Raw genomic sequence first — 15947 nt, 5'->3', positions numbered from 1 at the left:
CCTGACTGGCACACAGTCAGAAAGATCTTTCAGAAGTAGAAGTCCATAAACCAGGAAAAGACAACTGTTTTCTGGCCTTGCAATGGGTTCTAGCTATTGCCTGAAGGTCAACAAATCCCTTGTCAATCACAACACTGAATTCAGTTATTGGCAACAAACCTGAATGAATGGAGTTAGAGCAACCAGCTACGAGCTCATTTAACAGAAGTTGTGGGGCAGTGGCTGACTTTTTGGTGTATATCTCTTAAATGAGACCACCTAGAAACTATTTTTTTAAATGAAACCTGAGAGTCCAGAGATTGGGGTGACTCACACAGACCCTGAGAGGACCTCAAAAATCTGGAGTCTCTGGACAAAAGCCAGAGACCTGATAACCTGACCCCCAACCACCCCCACCCCCAGTTTAGCTTAAGTTTTAAATGGGCAATTTTTATTAAACTGGAAATGACCATACTGTCACAGTAGAAAGAATCTATGTATGGATGAGTGAAATCAATTTGTTGGCTTGGGGAATTAAAGTTCTTCAGAAAGTGCCATAAATCTTTCTGATATATTTGAGTGCTTTAAGTTTAGCATTTGGATATTCAATTTAGTTGATTTTTTAAAATAAAACAGCCTCATGTAGTTAAACATCTCTCTGATGCCTGTGCTTCTGCACAAGTTTATACATAAAAGTTGTTCTTAGTACAGTAATAATAGTAATAATTTGCACTGCTTCAGCATGCTTCTTGATTTAAATCTTGCAAACAAAAGGAAATTGGTTTGACAAAAAATATCTTGAAACTGTAACTTGCTGCTCCCTCCCCCATCCCCACTCACAACTATAATTTTGCTGGTGTTCTTGGTTATCCTTATAATTTGTATGTATTTCAATAATTCACTTCATTATTCTTAACTTGTCTCCTGGGTTTTTGTTTCTGTTTTTTGAAGGACATATGTACAAAGCCTAGTTCTTTTCTGCTCAAATGTCTGACAGGGAGTGGTTCCTCTCTAAACCTCGGAGGAGGTAACATATGAACCAACAGGATCAGCTTCCTAGAAGTGATTCAGATGGTTATAAGAGGGGGGGAAATGAGCTCCCATCCTCAGGGTGTCCATGTGTCCTATTTTACAGAGGGCAGTTCTCTATTTGAAGGAATCTTATATTTCAAGGGCTGCCCGATTTAATGATAAAAACCAGAAGAAGGGAAAACAGGGACCTTGAATTGCCCACCAACAGCAGGCAACTGGACAAGCAGAGTGAGCAAGGTGCACAGATCATCTGATCATAGTCTTCTTCACTATGGTGAGATGCACTGTATTTCTGTTATAGTAATCATTTATAAATTACCATATGCAATTCTTACACAAATTTTTTTTATCCTCTTTTTTTGGGAGGGTGATATGTAACTAGCCACTCTTTGCTTGTATGAATCACTAACAAGATTCTGCATCACTTGTAAGCTCATATATTACTTCCTCCATGTGACTGCAACCCCAGGACTGGCATATACATGTGTATGTGCATGTCTGTGTATGTCTACGCTTGCATTAAAGAGGGGGTTCCCTTCCTAGTTACGATCCACTTGAATTCTGGCAGTCTGGCTTTGATTGCTGATCTGCCCTTTCTTTGCTCCTGTTTGCTTTCACTATTGCTGATCTACCGATCTTTTCCAGCAAAAAATAATGTAATTTTTAATGAAAATGGTTATGCAATTGCTTATGCTGTTCCACCTTTTTTTTCTATTTACATATCAATTAGCCAGATAATCACTGAAAATAAAAGGGAGGTTAATGGATGTAAATGGCGATTGTTGTCACCTAGAGAGGCGCAGAGTGGTAAGTGGCGGTAACGCAGCCGAAGCTGTGCTCACAGCCGGCGTTCAATTCCAATGGAAGGAGGAAGTCGAATCTCCGGTAAAAGGGGTCGAGGTCCACTCAGCCTTCCATCCATCCGTGGTCGGTAAAATGAGTACCCGGCATATGCTGGGGGGTAAAGAAAGGCCGGGGATGAAACTGGCAATCCCATCCCATATATATGGTCTGCCTAGTAAACGTCGCAAGACATCACCCTAAGAGTCGGAAACGACTCGCACTACAAGTGCGGCGACACCTTTACCTTTTAGAGAAGAGTTAAGAATGCATCAACGTAGAGGAAAGCCAGTTGTGAAGATAATAATGTAAAATTCAGAGCAGATTTTTTAAAAAAGGTGCTGATGACAGCCCTGACCCACCACAAGAAAACAATGCCTGTCTGAAAAGACAGTGGATTGTCGGATTATGTCAAAATTCGGTACTAAGTCCGATTTAGTGGATATTCTTCCCCATCTCTAGTGTACGTATAGCACCTATGAGCAAACCCAAATTGCCTTATCCATTTTACTGTTCCCAAGTTATCTTATCAAGATGACAATGGCTGTCTGTGTCTCATTTCTATTTTTTTTTAATATTCCTTCATTAAAACCATACTGTGAAAACTTAAGATGGCAGTTTCAGTCATGCCTTTATAATCAGAAGCATAAAGGTCATGCACTGCCATTCACATGGCTGTGCTGTCAAAAGAAGAGGTGTAACCATAAATAGGAGATGTTCAGATTCAGCACAGAAATCATTGCTGAAAACATTGCCTCATTGTTCCCAGCTTCCTCACAAGCAAAAACTATCTCTTTCCATTAGAATTCCAACAAACTTGTCTCTCCTTCTACACAAGGAGATTGCTTCCTCCCCAAAAGCTCCAGATTCTGCTGGCCTATGGAATTAATTGATACTCGCAGTTAATATATATAATCTTATCCTCTCAAACAATGAAAAAGTGTGGAGGGCCAGGTGTCTGAAAGTTATTTCTAGGGACACAAGTGGTGGATTGAACCGTGCATAACAGCTGGATATATTAATATGTCATGTTATTGGGTTGATAGTGCTGTAATTATGACAGCACCCCACAAGTTGATATTCCAGAGGGCTTTCTAAGAATGGCACAATGTGTAATTGAGTTTGCCTGTTATCCAAGGGCCTTTATCAGAAGGGGAAGTGGTCCCTCAAAGGGTTTGTCCTTTTTACACTGAAGTAATAAATAAGGTGTTTCAGCATTCATGTCAACACAGTGGCAGTTATTAAATGGTATGACTGATGTAGTAGACAAAATAATTGATTGTAAGCCTGTCTTATTTTAATCTATGTACAACAATATTTGGATTTAGATGCTATAATCATTATGATTAGAGTAATCTCCCAAGCCATACTGGGGTCATATTATAGGTTTTAGTGGGAAGGAATTTCACTGGGAGGAGTCAGGATCTATAGCAAGGCTGACAGGCACCTGTTGAATAAATTTGAGTTTAACAGCACAGTCCTATACAAGGTAACTCTGGTAAACCCAAAGAATTTAGTAGGGCTTATTGTGTGTAGCAGGTTCAGTTGTCACCCACAAAAAAGAGTAGCAATCATCTACATTTTAAAACTCCCTTCAACCCAAGGCTTCTTGTGACTTTTAAATAGCAATAATATATTTTTTAAAAAAATACATTGAAGAGTGTATTCTAAGAGCATTTGTTATAATATTTTAAAATACCTCATTATTTCCAGAAGTATAGTGATCCTGGGGAATTGATTATATAAAACATAAGTGCATAAGAAGAGTCTGCTGGTTCAGGCCAGTGGCCCATCTAGTCCAGCATCCTGTTCTCATAGTGGCCAATCAGATACCTGTGGGAAACCCGCAAGCAGGACCTGAGCACAACAGCACTCTCCCCTTCTGCCATTTCCAGCAACTAGTATTCAGAAGTATACTACCTCTGACTATGGAGACAGAGCATAGCCATCGTGGGTAATAGCCATTGAAAGCCTTATCTTCCATGAATTTGTGTGATCCTCTTTTAAAGCCCTCCAAGTTGGTGGCTATCACTGCCTCCCGTGGAAGCGAGTTTCATAGCTTAGTAATGCACTTAACTATGCTAGAGCCAGGACACAGGTTCTTTCACCGCAGCTTTAAAAAGAACCCTTGATCCATTACTACCTCTGCAAAATTCTCTAAAAGTCAACAGCAAATCTGTGGAAGCGTCTGTGTAGTGCATATTTCAGACCATGTTCTGTCTCAAGATAAGTGTTGATATGCAAGAGTTCACTTAGATGCCACTCTGATTCCCATGTAATAGTTTGTGTATATGTTATCATTTCAGCGGGTATGCTTTGAGATACCTGATTACCAAATTACTTTATCTCTCATTTCTGTTTTACAACAACAACACTTTATTGCAATCTGAGCCATAGGCCTTGTGCAAAGTTACATACATACAATACCTAAATATATATATATAGATACTATTAAAATCAATGTCAGTTCAGATCGTCTAAGTCTTTGACAAAGGTTTTCCTCAGTTTTTGGGCCGCCAAAGTAAAATTGGCGACTGCAAGGGTCACAGAATTATAATTATCATTTAAAAGAAAGTTGACCCTCTCATTATCTGTGCAAAGTGCTAAAGGGACTAGAATTAAGGATAAAAATTTCCGCCTAGGGTCCTCGTATAAGGGGCAATAGAGTAAATAGTGAACAATCTCTTCTATTGCCTTACAGCCGTAAACACATTGGCGTTGAGTCACAGGAATACCTCTGTATCGGCCCTCAATATAGGCCGTGGGCATAGCTTGAAAGTGAAGGGAAGTAAAAGCTCTTCTAATTGGGGCACTGTCAAGAGCGTCTAAATAATTAGACATAAAATGATTAGTTTTAAAACAAGGAAACCACGATGAATAAGGGGCCATTTCTATAGATAAACGATCCTGGGCAGCGTCGTTATCAAAAATCCAATTGTGAAGAGCATCATTGCTTAATTCCATCAGCTTTGCCAAGGAGAGATTATATTTAGATAGTAACGTCTGGCAGTTCTTAGCCCATCCTCCCAGCCGCATTTGTTCTAGCCAGCATTGTTTTGCTAGGGTTGAATCATCCATGTTGAGAATTTGGAGCCAATATCTAAGGTATGCCAAATCAATGCGAGCCTCAACTGAGGGAATCCCCAATTCCGCCCTGAGATGGGCTGCCGGAGTCCCCATGGAAGTCCTAAGATTTGCTTCATAAAACTATTCTGGAGAGTATCCATATAAGATCTTGCTGTTACCCCCCATAATTCTACTCCATATAAAATCTTCGGTTATATTTTGGTTTTTAATATTTTTATCATAGGGGGAACAAATTGCCCCCCCCACGTAAAAAAGATTTTTTTCGTCAAGCCCAAGGCTCGGGAACCGGTTAGGGTCATTGCCTTAATCTGTTCTGTCCAGGAGAGTCTGTTGGACAAATATATACCAAGATATTTAAAATTAGAAACCTGTTGTATTGGGACCCCATTTATTGACCAGTTATTCTTTGCATTCATGAATTTGCCGCACACCATAATTTTAGATTTTGCTTGATTGATCTTTAAATTCTGAGAGTGGCAACAATCCTCCAATTTTAGGATCATGCGCTTGAGGCCTATTTTTGTTAATGAGCATAAGGCCACATCATCGACATACACAAGAATTGGAATCTTATTTGTATTAATTGAGGGGGGGGAATTAGACGATGACAAAGTCTCAACAATATCGTTTATAAAAAAATTAAATAAAAAGGGAGCCAACAGGCACCCTTGTTTAACCCCCCTATAAACTGGGATTTTAGGTGATAAAGTGCCGTTATTCCCTAGTCGCACCTGGATGACATTTGATTGGTAAAGAGCCCTTATCAACCATAATAGCCTTTGGTCTATATTTGTTTGTGCCAGCTTTTGCCAACGAAGGCCTCTGTCCACTGTGTCAAAAGCCGCAGCAAAATCTATAAAGGCAATATATAAAGATTGATTCGCTTTAGCTCTTGTTTTCTTTATTAAATGATGCAAAATAAAAGCCTGATCTATTGTGCTCATGTGTGGTCTGAAGCCAGCCTGTTCTTTGCATATTATCAAATTTGACTGATCCCAAGCCTTAAGTTTGTTAAGGAGCAGACGGCTGAACAATTTCGATGTTACATTTAGAAGGCTTATGGGGCGATAATTTGCCGGTATCATTGGGTCTCCTTTTTAAAAAATTGGGGCCACTATGCTGGTTAACCATCCCTGAGGGATATTTCCTGTATTAATTATGTTAGTGAAAAGAGCGGCAAGAAGGGGGGCCCACCATGATAAATCTTGTAATATAAAGTCAGGTGGAAGCATGTCCTCTCCGGGAGCTTTTCCTGCTTTCAGGGAGGACACTAACTCTCTGACTTCTTCCGAAGAAACTGGAGGCCAGGACGGAAGTTCCTTCAACATCTCCGCAATTTTCACCGGCTTTGGAGGAAGGAGACTTCCGAATATCGAACTAAAGCGTGCCACCCATTCATCTTGCATAATAGGAGGAATGATAGTATAATTTGTTGGAATCAACTTCCCCTGAAGGAGTCTCCAAAATTCTGTCTCATTCCCATCCCTGGTTGCTTTTATTAAAACTCTCCAATTAGTCTGAAAAAAAAGTTTTTTCTTTTTTTTTTATTAATGTTTTATATGCCCTTCTCTGTAATATTAACTGTTGAAAAGTATCAGGGAGGTTATTTAATCGGTATGATTTAATTAGCTTAATAAGTTGTTTTTTGAGAACTCTACATTCCTTATCATACCAAGTTCTAGGATGGACAGGGGCTGATGTCCCCGTTAAGTCAGCAATCTGTGGACTTAGCTCAGCTATTAAAGATTCATAAGTCCTTAGACAACTCTGTGGATCTGTTATGACCGTTTGATGTAAATTGGCTAGGATTCATTATGTTGTTCCCAAGCCTATCCAAATTAATATAGCGGGAAGGAGGGGATGGAGTGGCCTATGGCCACTCTCAGTTGTTCAGGTCACAAGGATAGTTACAAGATGAAGAATCTGTAGCTAAGCTGTTGCTTTTATTTATTTATTTATTTATTTATTTATTTATTTATTTATTTATTTATTTATTTATTTATGCTGTGTTGACAACAGTTGGTGGGCTTTAATCCCAATATCCTGAGACCATTTAAGGTGCCTCCGCATACAAGTGGCCTCAGTCTGATTAGATCTTTTCTTTTGAGAGACCAAGAGAGTAACCCTTATTGGAAGATGGTCACTCTCGGGTCTTGTCAAAAGGTTAAATTCCTTCATTCTATTTAACAAAAGATAGGAACCAAAAAAGTAGTCGACTATACTAGCCCCCTTCCTTGCTAGATACGTAAAAGACCCTTTGGAAAGATCTAAAGTGGAGCCGTTTAGGCAAACCAGTTGAAATTTTTGGATCGTCTGAGAAAGGGCTAAACCATATTTATTAACTATTTGATCCCTAGTAGCTCTGCTTAATATTGGGGGGTCCACAGAAAATTCACTAAGGCTGTCATCACCCTCTGGAAAATTTGGACCCATTCTAGCATTAAAATCACCCCCCAGAAGGAGCTCATAAGATAAGAACATAAGAACATAAGAACATAAGAAGAGCCTGCTGGATCAGGCCAGTGGCCCATCTAGTCCAGCATCCTGTTCTCACAGTGGCCAACCAGGTGCCTGGGGGAAGCCCGCAAGCAGGACCCGAGTGCAAGAACACTCTCCCCTCCTGAGGCTTCCGGCAACTGGTTTTCAGAAGCATGCTGCCTCTGACTAGGGTGGCAGAGCACAGCCATCACGGCTAGTAGCCATTGATAGCCCTGTCCTCCATGAATTTGTCTAATCTTCTTTTAAAGCCGTCCAAGCTGGTGGCCATTACTGCATCTTGTGGGAGCAAATTCCATAGTTTAACTATGCGCTGAGTAAAGAAGTACTTCCTTTTGTCTGTCCTGAATCTTCCAACATTCAGCTTCTTTGAATGTCCACGAGTTCTAGTATTATGAGAGAGAGAGAAGAACTTTTCTCTATCCACTTTCTCAATGCCATGCATAATTTTATACACTTCTATCATGTCTCCTCTGACCCGCCTTTTCTCTAAACTAAAAAGCCCCAAATGCTGCAACCTTTCCTCGTAAGGGAGTCGCTCCATCCCTTTGATCATTCTGGTTGCCCTCTTCTGAACCTTTTCCAACTCTAGAATATCCTTTTTGAGATGAGGCGACCAGAACTGTACACAGTATTCCAAATGCGGCCGCACCATAGATTTATACAACGGCATTATGATATCGGCTGTTTTATTTTCAATACCTTTCCTAATTATCCCTAGCATGGAATTTGCCTTTTTCACAGCTGCCGCACACTGGGTCGACATTTTCATCGTGCTGTCCACTACAACCCCGAGGTCTCTCTCCTGGTCGGTCACCGCCAGTTCAGACCCCATGAGCGTATATGTGAAATTCAGATTTTTTGCTCCGATATGCATAATTTTACACTTGTTTATATTGAATTGCATTTGCCATTTTTCTGTCCATTCACTCAGTTTGGAGAGGTCTTTTTGGAGCTCTCGCAATCCCTTTTTGTTTTAACAACCCTGAACAATTTAGTGTCATCAGCAAACTTGGCCACTTCACTGCTCACTCCTAATTCTAGGTCATTAATGAACAAGTTGAAAAGTACAGGTCCCAATACCGATCCTTGAGGGACTCCACTTTCTACAGCCCTCCATTGGGAGAACTGTCCGTTTATTCCTACTCTCTGCTTTCTGCTTCTTAACCAATTTCTTATCCACAAGAGGACCTCTCCTCTTATTCCATGACTGCTAAGCTTCCTCAGAAGCCTTTGGTGAGGTACCTTGTCAAACGCTTTTTGAAAGTCTACTATGTCCACTGGATCACCTCTATCTATATGCTTGTTGACACTCTCAAAGAATTCTAACAGGTTACTGAGACAGGACTTTCCCTTGCAGAAGCCATGCTGGCTCTGCTTCAGCAAGGCTTGTTCTTCTATGTGCTTAGTTAATCTAGCTTTAATCATACTTTCTACCAGTTTTCCAGGGACAGAAGTTAAGCTAACTGGCCTGTAATTTCCGGGATCCCCTCTGGATCCCTTTTTGAAGATTGGCGTTACATTTGCCACTTTCCAGTCCTCAGGCACGGTGGAGGACCCAAGGGACAAGTTACATATTTTAGTTAGCAGATCAGCAATTTCACCTCTGAGTTCTTTGAGAACTCTCGGGTGGATGCCATCCGGGCCCGGTGATTTGTCAGTTTTTATATTGTCCATTAAGCTTAGAACTTCCTCTCTCGTTACCACTATTTGTCTCAGTTCCTCAGAATCCCTTCCTGCAAATGTTAGTTCAGGTTCAGGGATCTGCCCTATATCTTCCACTGTGAAGACAGATGCAAAGAATTCATTTAGCTTCTCTGCAATCTCCTTATCGTTCTTTAGTACACCTTTGACTCCCTTATCATCCAAGGGTCCAATTGTCTCCCTAGATGGTCTCCTGCTTTGAATGTATTTATAGAATTTGTTGTTGTTGGTTTTTATGTTCTTAGCAATGTGCTCCTCAAATTCTTTTTTAGCATCCCTTATTGTCTTCTTGCATTTCTTTTGCCAGAGTTTGTGTTCTTTTTTATTTTCTTCATTCGGACAAGACTTCCATTTTTTGAAGGAAGACTTTTTGCCTCTAAGAGCTTCCTTGACTTTGCTCGTTAACCATGCTGTCATCTTCTTGGCCCTGGCGGTACCTTTTCTGATCTGCGGTATGCACTCCAGTTGAGCTTCTAATAGAGTGTTTTTAAACAACTTCCAAGCATTTTCGAGTGATGTGACCCTCCGGACTTTGTTTTTCAGCTTTCTTTTTACCAATCCCCTCATTTTTGTGAAGTTTCCTCTTTTGAAGTCAAATGTGACCGTGTTGGATTTTTTTGGCAATTGGCCATTTACATGTATGTTTAATTTAATAGCACTGTGGTCACTGCTCCCAATCGGTTCAACAACACTTACATCTTGCACCAGGTCCCGGTCCCCACTGAGGATTAAGTCCAGGGTTGCATCCAAAATCGGCCAAGGAGATTCTTGCTGGACAGAATTTACCGGGGGAATGTAAATATTAATACAAATAAAGGGCGGGAGACCAGGAATCCTTATGCCCAAGGCTATAAGAAGGTTCTGTGCCTCCAATTTAAGATCTATTATATGGCAGGTAAGATGGGAGGCAACCAAAATGGCCAAGCCACCCCTAGCTCTACCCTTGGATGAAATTTTAATAGGTTTTAGCCAAGATTTATATCCTCTGAGTTCAATCGGCTCTCCTGCTATTAACCACGTTTCCTGCAATAGAATAATTTCAAATGATTGTAAAAACTGCATTAAAGCCAAGTCCAGCATTTTACTTTTCCAGCCAGCTATATTCCACGATATTATAGATAAGGAGGAACCCTTTTCCAAAATATCCAAGGGGTTGATGCTTTTACAATGTCCAGAAGAGCTTATTGAATCATTTAATTTATTTGTTATACTTGGCTGCTGTCACGTGCATGGAGTAATAATATTTACTGTTGGCGTAAGTGTACTCACATTTGATAAGACTCTAAATGTTTGTGTTGACCGCTTTGAGAGATCAGAATCATTCTTTTGAGTTTTGGCCGGGGACCCCTGTTCGTCTGGGTGTAACATGCACATCTCTACCCAAGTGGGTCCAGTCTTTTGCTTCACTGGGCCCAGGGCCACTTCCTTAGATTGTGGTCTGAATGGGCTCCACTCTCTTCCGGCCAGAGAAGGATTGTTTTTATTATTAGATGTCAAGATTTGTGGTGAAAGTTGATGAATCAGAATTTTAGGAGGGGAGACCATTAGATCGTCCAAGATTAATTTATGGTCTAAGGAGAAGTCAGCTCCATTAACATAGAGGCTTTCCTTTGATAGATTTTGTATGAGGCGGGCCAATCTGGAGATTATTTCTTCTTGTTCAGATTTAGGTAAACGTCCGTACAATTCCAAGAGAAAAAGCTCTTCTGGAACAAAGCCTTCTTGCCTTAAGGACCAGCGCTCCGAGGCAATGTTTGTATGCCGCAGTTGAGAATGAGTTTGTCCAGAAGGGGCAATTTGATGTGCTTGACTTCTCTGTCCACTAGGGGTTATCTGTTTTCGACACTTCTCAGTTCTTATCTGTGAAGGGAAATAGCTATAAAGTAGCTCGGGTGGAGCATTATTAACAAAGTAACGTTGCAACAAGATGCCATTAGTAAAAAATTCTTCCTTAATTTTATAGATACAATCAGCCATCTGCGATGATTGTAAAGTAAAAATCGCACGTTTATCCGGATCGACGGAAAATAGGTGGGTCACATGTTTAATGTAGATTTTGCGTTGGATATCTGGCAGGAGAAACTGGAGACAAGAATCAAAGCATTGTCTTATCGAGGAAGTCATCCATAAATCCAACGTTGAAGCTGGAATAGTAACCACCAGCTTTTCTCTCAGCAGTTGTAAATTCCAAAACCGATCATTACAATTGCTTACAGAGGAGTAGTGAACTTGTTGTAAGTTATCAGAACCTTTTACATTGGAGCCTCTGGCTGTCAGCTCGGAGTCCAATTCGACTGCGTCCTTATCACTTTTGGAAACAGAACTTATATCGCTCGATCTTAAAGGGCTTGCTCTCGGAGGTATTTTCCCTCTATCAGATGATGATGGATGGTGGGTTTTGGTTGGAGCATCCAACAATTTAAATAAAGGTTTAAAGTTCAATTTCCTGTTTGTAGCTAATTTGAAGTTTTTGACGTTTTTGGATTTCTTTAGTTTTTTTTCTCTCCGATTTGCCAAACTTACTGACTTAGAGCCCTTAACTTTCATCCTGGGCTTCTGTTTCGAGGAATCCTTGTTAAGAAGGGTGCTAACAGGATTGGCAGATACGTTTGGTTGTTCAGTAAGGAGAGTCCTCATAGACTTAATTAAAGTGGTTAATAAACTATTCGTTTCCGTAATATACGCCTTTATAAGGCCTAGTTCCTCTGTTACTGCCCTACCCCATCCAAGGGACGGTAAGCTAAGGCCAATAGTTTCCGTATTAAGGACAGATTTATTTTGGGTCCAATTCTCAGAGGGTCTTAATTCCTGGGGCTCAACTATTGAATCTATAGTAATTATTTCTGATGGATACTGTTCAACCCTCGATGTTAAAGAGCAATTTAGGCCCTCATCCTGTAACTCTTCTGCAAGGCTTCTAACGTAAAAATCTTCTTTATGAGGTTTGATTTTTAGTTGCCAATCTAATGACCAGTCATGGAGCCTTAAAAGTTGTGGAGTAGTCCTTTGGTTACTTAAAGGTACAGGCGAGGCTTGGGGCGTATCCATTTTCGAAGGAAAAAAATGAGTTAGCTTGAGAAATTATTGGTGAATGAACCTCCTCTCCTGGAGAGAGACCCATTTCCTGGCATTTTTTCCTTGTTAATACCATTGGATTATCATTCAAGTGGAGACCAAAAAATACACTCTATTACCGAATACAGAGCTCAAGGACTTCTAAAAACAAACCAAAGTCCTGTTTAGTACAGGTAAATATCTTAATATAGCCAGTATTTAGTTAAAATATAAATAGTTTGTGAAGTTCACTCGTTAATTGCGAGGCTAAGAATTATCTTTGAAAATAAATATTTCTCTTTGGTGTCCTCTTTAATCAGCTTCGTTTGCTACCACTCCGGGTCTAAAGTTCAGCATGATATCTTATTTGTACCTTTAGAGCAACTTAAAATGATAATAACATCGTTGAGGAATGCATCCTTTCTTAGAACTTCATAGAAAAGAATTTATCATGTTTTTGCCAATTAGTCAGGAGAGTTTATAGGATTTTAAAATACAAGCTGAGAGAGCTAGTGTAAGAAGCGTTCTTACCGGATGCAGCCTCCTCCCAGTCCTCTCATTTCTGTTACTTTCAAACATGCAGTTACTTTTCAGATGCATTTTCATGTTTTTATAATTTGTGAAAGAAAGCATGTCTTAAGTATATTCTAGAAATGAAGAGCATGGTGGCTCACAAAGTATTATACCTTATTGAAATTCTCTGGGTAGTCTTTGAACAACGTCCAGCAGATTAAGCTCATCTCTCTGTTGCTTCTTGATTTGGATATAGCTTTGAAGCTTAGGGATGATAAACTGTTAACAGACAGGGTAAGATTAGCAGAGTGGGAGTCAGAGCTCTTCAGCAGTAACCCATGAACTCTCTGCCAGAAAAGATTCAGATGACAACTAAAATGGCAGCCTTCAGGGCAGAGTGAATGGACCCACTCTTGCTTCTGACTTCTCATAAATAATAAGTTCTCTAGGAGAGATACACACATGTTTCCTCTTGGAAGAGGAGAGGGAACACTAATAGTTTAGCAGCGGGAAATGAATTCTACTTGCCCCTGAGGAGGGAAGAGAAACAGAATAATCAGGTTCTGTGTATGCAGTTGAGTTTGTTACTCTAATTTTGCTAGTGGAATAAGTATGAGAGTAGTATTTGTGAAATTTGTGAAATGTACAATAATTTTCTATAGGAAATGCAAAGATTGCATGTATTCAAAAGTTAAGTTTTTTAATATCTGGGTGGTGTGTTTTTAATTTTTCAAAGGGAGTCTCTTAACCTGAGTGATTACAAGATGATACATCCTTTGTTTAGCTTTGTATAGTATAGTTTAGTTTAATTGTTTTACCTTGCTTGCCTTCTTGAACAATCAAAACCTTGTATATAATAAATAAAATACAAAGTCAGAAAATTAAATCATCATATTCAAAATTCATGTCAGATGACAGCAGAAAAGCTTCAAAAACCAATATATTTAAGAGCAATACACAAATCAAATTTAATAAAAGCAACAGCTTAGCTACAGATTCTTCATCTTGTAACTATCCTTGTGGTCTGAACAACTGAGAGTGGCCATAGGCCACTCCATCCCCTCCTTCCCGCTATATTAATTTGGATAGGCTTGGGAACAACATAATGAATCCTCATTTTATTTTACATTAGGCATTATTTTTTTCACTTGAAACTCCAAGCTGGGGTCTGGTAGAGAATAAGAAGAACATATTTTGCCCTTGTATCACTTCCATCGTATGAGTTTCTTTTCTACATAGCAGGATGTTGACTAGCTTTTTAAAAATGTGTATGTTATCAGAGATCTGGTCTGTAGTAGGGATGCAGAAGAAATTTGATTCAGTTTGTATTTAAAGCTGAATCTATCAAATGCAGATTCCAAAGCAATATGAGAACTGAAACACAGCCATCACTTGAAATTCACACAATTAAACGCTGTTTACAAAAATGCATGTATTAGGGAAAACGTACATACAAATGAATATGTTAGTGAAAATAACAGAAAATGCATTATATTAAGAGTAATCCTTGCAAAAATGAGTGCATTAGACAAATTGCATACAAAAGGTGTTTATTGGGAGATATTTGCACTAAAACGCTAAAGAATTTTCATGAGGATTTCAAAAAAACCTCTCAAATTGCTACAATTTTTTTTTAAAAAAAACCCTCATAAATTGCTATAAAAATATGCATTTAAGATTGGAAAAAATGAGAAATTTAGAGAAACAAAATGGCAGATCTTTCCATTCCTAGTCTGTAGTGACACAAGATTAGGGTAATACCATACAAAAACATGCCCTGAAATGGGTCTTTTCCAACCTGAAACCTGTCAATAGTAACTCTGACACAACAGCTATGAACTTTTTATGTACAAGTATAAAGTTTTTCGGGATATATTCATTTGATGTATTTTTTCATCTTTTGTAAAATGCCACTTCACTTTTTCTGGAATTCACTTAATAACCAAAACCTATTATTAGCAGAGACTAAGTCAACACTAAGAAGAAAACAACAATTTTATTTATTTAATTTATTTGTTGCTTTTCTTCACAACGGTAAACCCAGAATGACTTTACAATCAATAAAAACACAAAAACATAAAATCTAAAACAAATAAAAAGTTTTTAAAAAAGCACATAAATTTAAAAGGCGATGAAACAGCCCACCTTGTAAAAGAGGCTACAACATCACAGGGGCGTCACTACCGGGGTGCGGAGGGTGCGGCCTGCACCCGGGTGTCACCATGAGGTGGGTGACACCCAGAGCCACTCTGCGCCGTTGCCCGGCAAGGCTGCTCCAACTCCTCGGAGGCGGGCGGGCGGGTGGGCGGGCGGGCAAGACCAGGAGCAGCATCGGCGGGGCAAGGGAGGCATGCCGGCGTTCCCAGGCCTTCTCCGGCTGGGTGCCCTTCCGGTGCGCACCTTACCAGGGGCATGGACAGGGTGGCTGTCCTCGAGTGCACGCGCGCAAGTCCAGCCACCTCGTCCATGCCTCTGAGAGGGCGCGCACCGGAGGTCCGCACTCCCCCGCACTCCCACTAGTGATGCCACTGCAACATCAAAAGCCCTCCAAAAACCCTCCAAAATTCAGAACTGTGTGGCTGGGAGAAGAGAAATGTTTTTGCCTGGTACCTAAAAAGAAAAAAAACAATGATGGTGCCCGCGTACCTCCCTAGACAGAGCACTCCATAAATGGGGGGCCACCACTGAAAAAGCCCATTCTTCTGTTGCCACACTCTGCACTTCTCTCAGAGGGGGCACATGAAGAAGGGCTTCACATGCAGAATGCAGCGTCTGGGTTGGTTCATATGGGAAAAGGCAGTCCTTGAGGTATTGGGGTCCTGAGCAGTATAAGGTTTTATATGTCAAAACCAGCACTTTGAATTGAGCCTGGAAACTAATTGGTAGCCAGTGCAGTTGTGCTGAAATTGGTGTATTGTGCTCAAACCATCTTGCCAAGGTGAGCTGCTGAATTCTGCACCAGCCGCAGTTTCTAAACTGTCTTCAAAGGCAGCCCCAGATATAACACATTGCAGTAATCTAGCCTAGAGGTTACCAGAGCATAGTCAACAGATGTGAGGCTACCCCTGTACATATAGGGTTGTAATTGGGTCACAAGCCAAAGCTGATGGAAGGCACTCACCGCTACTGAGGCTACTTAAGCCTCAAGCCACAGTAACAGATCCAGAAGTACCCCCATGTTATGTACCTGCTCCTTCAAAGGGAGTGTAACCCCATCCAGTGCAGACCCCCTCCATCCAGTC

The 15947-nt window shown here is 40.3% G+C and overlaps 1 protein-coding gene across 10 annotated transcripts in view; it reads left to right on the top strand.

The window, feature by feature from the left end:
* Positions 1-15947, top strand: part of PRKN (parkin RBR E3 ubiquitin protein ligase) — a 1296326-nt gene that overhangs the window by 315735 nt on the left and 964644 nt on the right. The window contains exon 1 of one of the 10 annotated variants that reach the window (XM_061624337.1): positions 12258-12386. The exons of the other annotated variants lie outside the window; for them this stretch is intronic. The gene's annotated coding sequence lies outside the window, so the exon portion shown is untranslated. Of the gene's footprint in view, positions 1-12257; positions 12387-15947 lie in introns of those variants that run through there. 10 annotated transcript variants of the gene reach the window in all.

This window comes from Rhineura floridana, chromosome 4, assembly GCF_030035675.1.
Source record: "Rhineura floridana isolate rRhiFlo1 chromosome 4, rRhiFlo1.hap2, whole genome shotgun sequence".
Classification (NCBI taxonomy): Eukaryota; Metazoa; Chordata; class Lepidosauria; order Squamata; family Rhineuridae; genus Rhineura; species Rhineura floridana.
Note: the sequence above shows the minus strand (reverse complement) of the source record. Positions and strands in the feature narration are given on the sequence as shown.